The 9125-nt window shown below is 38.0% G+C and overlaps 1 long non-coding RNA gene across 1 annotated transcript in view; it reads right to left on the reverse strand.

Moving 5' to 3' along the window:
- LOC107653485 (uncharacterized) overlaps nt 1–9125 on the reverse strand; it is an 18224-nt gene that overhangs the window by 394 nt on the left and 8705 nt on the right. The gene's annotated exons all lie outside the window — the stretch shown is intronic.

The raw sequence follows: 9125 nt of genomic DNA on the forward strand, positions 1-9125 counted from the left end.
TTGGAGCTGGCTCTGATGTCTCTATAGTGGTTAAACATGAGATATAATTCGTTTTGGGTAAATCTGATGGGCAGTCTTTGGTCTTATTAATCTATTATTTGTTCCAGAGCAAATAGTTTCGGCTGAAGGCAAAATCTCATCACGTTATATTTGAACTTTAATGTTGTATATTAGAGCATGGCTTTTATGATGGCTGTTGTTGTTGTTTATTATTCAATAAATAATATTTTATAGTAGTATTTAGAATTGGGAAACAGTGTGTGTGTTCGTGATTTTTGTGACATTGTTCCACCATTAGATGGCGACAAGATACTGTTTTATGAGTCAGCATTTAAGACTTTTATATTGAAAGAGACTGAAATGGAAGTCATTTTTACTTTTAAATGCAGTGAGCAGTGCTGTCATCAGAAATCACCCTTAACAGATGAAAGGACAGTATAACAAAGATATTGCTTTCCTCAGCGGACATTCAAACTAATGTTTTATTGTGAAGATGAGATTGAACTGATGACTGAATGCTGTATCAGATGCAGGTAATCACACTCGCTCAGTCCATCTCTCTCTCACAATACTCTACATAATACAGTGAGCTTTTAATTAAGTAATAAAAATAAGTTTTTAATGAAGCAACTCAACGTTCCTTCGTTACTTTCGGTAGTTCTAAAGGGAATTAGTAATGGAGGCTTGAACTCAGCTGTTAAACTGTCAAACTGAGATTTAAATATGTGGTGGAAGGAAATAGTTCTGCACAAAAGGTTTTTTAAAGACACTCCATTGTTGTTTTTCTTATATATTTACACTCGTGACGTCAAACTGTTGTATAAACGCAATATCACTCTTGTACTCGAGCGATACCGGCTCTATATCAGTGGCTGTGATTGCCTCTGGCCTAATCACAGCCATGCTGATATAGAGCCGGTGTTCTGAAATATTCGGTGTCCGAGATTTTCGGTGATGCTGGTCGGAGCATACAGGAATATTCATGAGTCTCCTGTTTCGTGTTTCGCCACTGAAAATATCAGTTCACTCTAGGATCATCACCACACAGTAAGTTTTACATAATGCAATTATGTTTCAGCAACAGCGGTGATCTAGCTAGTTTTGTTCATCTGAGCACAATAGTTTGTAGATTGTATTATATGTTATGTTTGCTTTCATGATTACAACCATTGATTTGCCTGCCTATCATTAGGATACGCTCCTGGTAAATGAGCCAGCAGCCATTAAGTATGTTATATACATGTGTTTTAAACCCTTTCTAGGGTCTTTTAAACTTTCATTTGATAACTTGTATGCAAATATCTGAGGTGGCATACAGATCTGATACAATATCTTTTTTTTTGCTTGTTCAGCTAGTAAATAACAGATTTTAGTAATTAGATAGCGAAAATCATTTCACATGATTTAAGTAGTTAAAGTAACATACCACATATTAATTTGCACAGTTACTTCTGTAAAGAAATTAAGTTATAATGCTGAATACATTAAAGACATCAAATGATTTGCTGTTAAGTTTTATTTACAAATGTTTATGTGGACAAGACATATTGGGGAAAAAAATGAAACACTTTAAATAGGGCCTTGACATACCAGACAAATAAAATGTGCCTCCAAACTTGGCCTGCTTATGCAGTCCCAGTGGTACCAGCCGTTGCAAGAGTTGCATGCAATCTAAACAAAATCAGATTTCTGTCATGACAATTCTCTGAGGGATTGGCATGGTAATGTACATGACGATGTTAATGTATTTGGTCTTGGCAGAATAGATCTGCTACGCTGCTGCTGCGGCAGAGCAAGTACCAAGACTTGCTACTGCCAATACATCCACAACAATCTGCTGTAAGCATGTAAGATATACTGCTGCTGCACATAACACATATAAAAATACCCCCATATAGCATACATGAATCACCCCATAGCAGATCTATACAAGTGGAGCTGGGGAAGGTGGAGGGTATCTGAAGTGCGCTGTCAAACTGCTACAGCAAACAAAAGCCAGGTATTTGAATATTGAGCAGCTAGCTCATTGGCTACCAATACAGGAGAGAGCCAATCAGCTGCTATGTGACAATGATGTCGCCAGGTCAGATTGAGCTAGACCTATCGGACTGCGCCAACTAGAGTTTCATGCCAGAACTCTGTATTTACAACACATGAATGTGTACGGTAGTGCAACTTTAAAATACACTGTAGTGTTTATATATAATAATATAAATAATAATAATCTAACATACCCAAGTGTCTACCTGGTCTGGTGTGTGGGGTTATTGTTCTCCACAAGCCAGGCACAGATTATCCAGAGGTTCTGTGGAAGGTAATCAAGGTGACATTATATTCTTTATCACATGCGTAATACATCATCCCTTTTTAAAATAATGAAGAAAAACCTGATTCATTCAGAAGGCATAGACCCAGGTCTTCACTCATCTGGGGGGGGGGGTTGTTTGCTTGGGTTAACAAGTATAATGCAATTATAAAAACAATTGTTACAGCTACTGACCTTAAAACAAAAAACCCTTTTTAAAATAATGAAGAAAAACCTGATTCATTCAGAAGGCATAGACCCAGGTCTTCACTCATCTGGGGGGGGGGGTTGTTTGCTTGGGTTAACAAGTATAATGCAATTATAAAAACAATTGTTACAGCTACTGACCTTACACACAAACACCCCACATCAAGTGGCATCTGGTTGTAGGCTGTGTGGTAATGTGACACACTTCCATGTGGCACCCTTGAAACCCTCTTTTGTCCATGAATCCCCTTTTATTGAAGAAAGAAAAATTTGTATAAAACTTATAAACCATTACCTGATGATGGTTCTTCATTTCTCACCTCACAACCTTAAGGCAGTGGGCAACTTTCCTGCTGTCTTCACCACAGGAGTTCATAAAATGACCTTTCCTTCCTTAGCATATATTACCTGGCAAGACATTGCATTTAACTTTCAATCTTAAAGGGGAAAAAAAAAATCCACTCTCTTATAGTGTAATAGAACAACAGACATCATAGAATGAAACAAACCAGCAGTGTCAAGTGGTCACCCTCATTTACAGAGCCCACCAGCAAATCATATACCTGCAGATTAATCTATGGGTACACAGACAATTACAGATGAAACATGGACATTTATGATAATCATATCAAAATAAGCAAGCTTGTTTACCTTCTTCATTTCAGTGGCCTTGCCATTCCACAGATTTGTCATTTGAAATTAATCGATGACAAATTCCTTTCCTGCATACCTGCTTGCTATGCAAGTGAGGTATGCATTGATAACCTGAACAACAAAGTGGTTCAATCATTTGTCAGTTCCACACTTGTTTAAAAAAGCATTATGATAAAGTCCAAATGAATGAAGAATTATTAGGAATTGTGTGAAGACTAGCTTACCTCACTCTCAAGCTTCTCCGCAGGTTGGAGGCGCTCAAGATCCCAGGTAAATATTTTATATGGACCTATTTTGCTCCACAGTCTCCCTCCTACTTTTCCTGCTCAGATGTCTTATAATACTGAAGATAGTAAAAAAAAAAAACACTAATGATAATAGAATGTTGTTCTCTTTACATAGGGTTTAAAAGGTGGATACATACAATCACTGCAAGGTACAGCTGAGGAGGCCGCAGGCTGGGGGGCACCAGAGGAGGCTGCAGGACAGGGGGCACCAGAAGAGGCCGCAGGCTGAGGGGCAGGACATACAGTAGAAAGTTTTGCAGGGAAAGTTTAACTGGCAGGGTGACAGGATAGATCAATGTGAGAGCTGGGGGCTGGATAGTTGGCAGGGTGGTATGAGGGACTGAAAAAGTTGTGGAAGGGAAGGATGTGGTTGTGATGGGTGAGGTGACCTTGGGAGCTTTTAGTGGAAGATCTTCTAAAAAGTGTAGCAGGTGATCAAGGTTTACTCTGGGAAAAAGTTTGCCATGGTCATCCACAATGTCTATGCTTTTGCCATCAACTTTAGTGACAGTTTATGGGCCCAAAAAATCAGGATCCAATTTGCCCCCCTTTCTCTGCTGACTTCTTTTGTTTTGCCTCAGGACTCTGTCCCCAACCTGCATGACAACAGCCTCTCCTTGATCCAGTTTCCTCTTTCTTATATTTTATTATTATTATTTTTTATTTTTTTTGCACCTGTGCCATATTCTCCTGAACAATATGGTACAACCTGTCTTGCCGTTTAATACATTCAGAAATGCATTCCTCTGCAATCATTTCCTCCACACTTTAATTGATCTACAGTAAAGAGGAAAATTGTGCTTACACATTGAAAAAAATACTGTAATAGAAAAATGTTCAAATGTGCCTCTCCTTGATCCAGTTTCCTCTTTCGTATATTTTATTATTATTATTTTTTATTTTTTTTGCACCTGTGCCATATTCTCCTGAACAATATGCTACAACCTGTCTTGCCGTTTAATACATTCAGAAATGCATTCCTCTGCAATCATTTTCTCCACACTTTAATTGATCTACAGTAAAGAGGAAAATTGTGCTTACACATTGAAAAAAATACTGTAATAGAAAAATGTTCAAATGTTTAGCTTTAGTGCCTACCTCATAGGTGTCTGGTACCTCACATGGGTACCTAGCCTCACAACCAAATAGCAGAAAGTATGGGGAAAATTTGGTTGTTATCTGCTTTTTGGTTCGCAGACCAAACACTGTGGCCTCCAAATAATCAGCCCACGAGCTTGGCCTGTTCTCTACCAACTTTCTCAAACATCTTTAAAACAGAAAAATAATCAATAATATTATATTGCCATATACAAATGGTCTCATATTGTAAATATATGGACTGTGTGTTACCTCTGAATTGTGCCATTGAGTCTCTCAACCAGTCCATTTGTTTGTGGATGGTATGGTGCACATAGACTTCTCTTAATGCCCAGAGTTTGGCACACACCCAGATTGATCTGTGTACAGATCAACACAAATCTCATTTACAAATAAGTAGTAAGAATCAGTTATTTCCTTATTTGGATTAACAATTAATGGAATAAAAGACAAATAAAAAGTAAAGCACTAACCTTATTAACAAATTCAGTGCCTTGATCTGTTAGGAGCCTTTTAGGGGCATCAAATTTGTAGAACAATTTTATTATGCAGGCCGTTACCTCCTCTGCGCTTTTGGTTTTCAGTGGGAAAGCCTCACACCACTTTGTAAAGTAATCTACATGTACTGGTAGCCTTCTTTCGTTGGTGTGAGCTTTCCAACTAAATCCATCCCCACAATATCCCAAGGCTGTGCCACCTAATAAACATTCATGTTTAATATATACAATTTCTGTAACAAAAATATTGCTTGTGTTTTTCATAAAAAAACATGAATTACCACGATAGGGGTATATATTCTGTTGGGTTCTTCAGAGAATATTGCTTTTTTTGACAAGCAGCACAGTGTTTGACCTAAATATATATGATCAAAATCAGTTTTGATAAAATAATCGAAATGTATAGTATGAAAACATCACGAAGGATTCTCATATTAAACTTTTTTTTTTATGTCCACAGACATACCAGGCCAATAATAGCACTTGCTTATGGCAGCCAGGGTTTTTTGAATGCCACAGTGAGCACCTATTGGGCTGCAGTGGAGCTCTTCAAAAAATTATTGGGCACTTTTTTTCATGCTGACCACTTTTGCCAAATTACCTTCTTTTTTTAATATAATACAAAGCTTCATATAAAAAGTATAAAAATCATTATAAACAAGCAGTGAAGCCACTAAATCCAGGTGCACATTTTACATTACTTACTTGCAAAAACAAAGCTTTTAGCCCTTCTTAGAAATATTATTTTTTTTCATGTCTGGAAGGACCCTGGGGTATCTTTCCAAATCTTTTAAAGTCTGTCAGTGCTTTGATTTTAGCCTCATCCATCTTCAATATAACAGTGCAGAATCTAATAAATGAGTCTTATATATAATTGGTCATCATTACATGCAATTGTGCACCACTGGTCTCTGTCATCTAGCCATTGAACCATTTACACTGATTGGCCTTTATGTGATTTTATTACCTATAATTATGGTAACCATGGTATTAGATAGATAGATTTTGTTTTCCAATCTGAATGATAAAAAATGCCATTTACCTTATGATCACTGTTACTTCATTGTGAATGAAAGTTGTGAGTTGTATGTTATATAAATGTTCATGTAGGTCAACAAAGGTCAACAAAATGATCAAAAGAGTTATTAACTTAGCTTTTGAATTAAAGCCTGGTACGTACATAAAATACAGTAGCACAGAATAATAACAACACTGTGTGCTGTATATGCCTTTTACCAGTTATGTTATGTATTCTCCATACACATATTTGTGATTAAAACTAACACCAAAATAACTTGATGTCTTTAATGTATTCATAAATGTAAAATAGCCACATAATGACTTTATCTTTTACCATCTCACCATGTTTCTAACCATTTGGAACACTGTTAAGAATGTTTATATTACAATTTAAATATATTACAAAAATGGTAACATTAATTTATTACTAAAGTTGGGTTGATGTCATGTAGGCTACCAACTGAGCAAACAATAATAAACACCACAGAATGATCACAACTGAAACGTTATTATGTCACCAACACAAAATATACATTTATATCAGTTATTAACAAGTTTTAAAGATTGTCAAAATAAATTAGGTACATAAACAAAAATGTTTGTTGGCTCAGTAAGTTGGAGTGTATCCTCAGGCACATCAACAAATTAATAGCTGTAATAATTGAATTAAACCTAACACACGACACATTCTACAAACTATTGTGCCTAAATTTACAGTAGCCTAAATACCTGCTGAACTTCATCACACTTTGAAGCATAACGCTTATTCTGAAAACAGTTTGTGTGTAATCCGCCGAGCGTGTGTGATCCGAAGAGTCGATGGGCGAATTCCAAACGGAAGTGAGCATCCCTATGCCCTACTCCCTTCGAAGGCCAGAGCCATTGAAGTGTGTTTTTTGAAGGGTGCAGGGCATTACTGTCTTGTATAAGCGTTTGGAACTAACTTGGCGAAGGGAATGACTGACCAAATGTTACCTTGACACTGATGCGCATGCGTGCAGCATTCAGCACTCCATCAGTTGTTGCAAATATAAATATTCAAATATTGTCATTAGGAAAGGCTTAAAACTACAATCAATTATCCCCTTAGCCTGCAACGGACCAACACTATCAACGCTTGCACTCACACACCCAGCACCTTTTGGGGTTTGCTGCTGCTTTCTTTTTAATGTTAAACAATCAGCGATTACATGACCAATTTTATGGCTGTAAAAACGCTCGCGATCGACTAGTCTGTTTTGGGTTATTCTTAACTCATGTGAGTGAGGGTTGAGACGAGGGCAGTAAAGTGAATGAAACTGACTCTGTATGTACTGGTGAAAACACACTCTTGTGCATTAGCACAAATTCATCAGCCAACAGCGCAGCATGTGACAGAGACACGACTTTCTGCTCATTCAAATAAATGACTACATGTTCAGGCAAACAATGCTTAAGCTCTTCCAACAAAATAAATTCCTTCAAAGAGTCATAATCTACTGCCTTAGTGGCCACGCACCATTTATCAAACAAAATGCCTTTCTCACAAGCAAATTCCACATATGTCTGTTGACTACTTTTGTGATTCCTAAATTTTTGTCTGTATGCTTCAGGTACTAACTCATAGGCTCTAAGGATTGCGGTCTTAACAGCCTCATACTTCATACCCTCTTCCAATGATAGAGTGGAGCAAATTTCCTGAGCCTTCCCCACAAGCCTACACGGAAGCAACAATGACCACACATCCTTCGGCCACTGAAGAGATATCGCTATCCTTTCAAAAACGCTAAAATAGGAATCGACTTCCGTTTCCCTAAAATGTGGCACTAAAGCGATATGTTTACTAATGTCAAAACTAAGAGCAGGAGGTTCAGGTGGGGAAGAAACATTCTGGAGATTACCAGGAATTGACTGCGCAGCTGAACTGCGTCTACCTTCATAGCCTCCAGCTCCAACTGCCGCAGTTTAACCTGTTTCTCTGCTTCAGTCTCCAGCCGGCGGATCTCCAATCGCAAATCACACGCAGCCTGGCGTGCCTGGATTTTTTCTTGCGCCTCTAATTGTAAGCGGGCCGACCGAACATTAAGCCGTGCCCCTTCTGGACTCCCAGGAGAGATGGGTGAGCATGGATCAAACGGTGGCAAGCCAGCCTTGGCTCCGGCCTCCGCCTCGACCTCGGCAATAGCGCCAGCCATAATCCTTATCTGCTTCTCTCCCATATGAGGCAGCTGCACACCAGCACTTGGAGAATCAATGTCTCCCTCACTCTCAACCCCCGTTTCTAAAAACACTTTAGTCTCCACCAAATAATTTAGCACATCACTTTATTTATTTTTTAAGTGCCTGTTTCTTAATAGCAATTAGGTCATCCTTCCTACACTTTTCCAACTGATCACTACTAGGATGACTAAGAAATGTCTGCAAGTCAAAAAAAGCCATGCCCGCTAAATATATCAACAACACTAAACACACTCCAGTGCACTGCATCAATTCTATCTTGAATCAGAAAGGCTACATTAATACCACACCAGCCTACATATCAGGCATCAACACGGAACCAAACCTCAACATCTCGGGAAAGTTATAAAGATCCCGGACGAGCCCCCACTTAATGTTACGTCCCCTCTTCTTAGTAAGGGGTACGGGGAATAACATTTAACTGTCGGGGTTTGACTTCGGTCCAGTACCAGTGCAAGCAATGAAAACCAAAAGCGCTAAAGGCAAACAAGTGTTTATTTACAATGTTATCGTAGGAAAGCTTATAAACAAAAACAGCTGGCAGTAATATTTACATGAAAATAAACAAAAAGGGAAAAAAAGGAAAACCCCAGGCAACTAGGGAAAAAGAAGGAGGGAATTGGGCGGCAATCAAACAAAATAAATAATAAAAACATAACCCTCTAACTCAATTATCAATTCTAAACTAACTAAAGAAAAAGAAAATAAATTCTTCAGTATCCGAAGATACCCTAATATAAGCTACTCTCACTAGCTCAAACAAAAATAACAGCAGTTGACGCACGACCCTTACCTAGTGTGTTTAACAAACATTCACTGCGGGATGTAAAATGTATATCA

Source organism: Sinocyclocheilus anshuiensis, unplaced genomic scaffold (assembly GCF_001515605.1).
Source record: "Sinocyclocheilus anshuiensis isolate Anshui unplaced genomic scaffold, SAMN03320099.WGS_v1.1 scaffold3, whole genome shotgun sequence".
Classification (NCBI taxonomy): Eukaryota; Metazoa; Chordata; class Actinopteri; order Cypriniformes; family Cyprinidae; genus Sinocyclocheilus; species Sinocyclocheilus anshuiensis.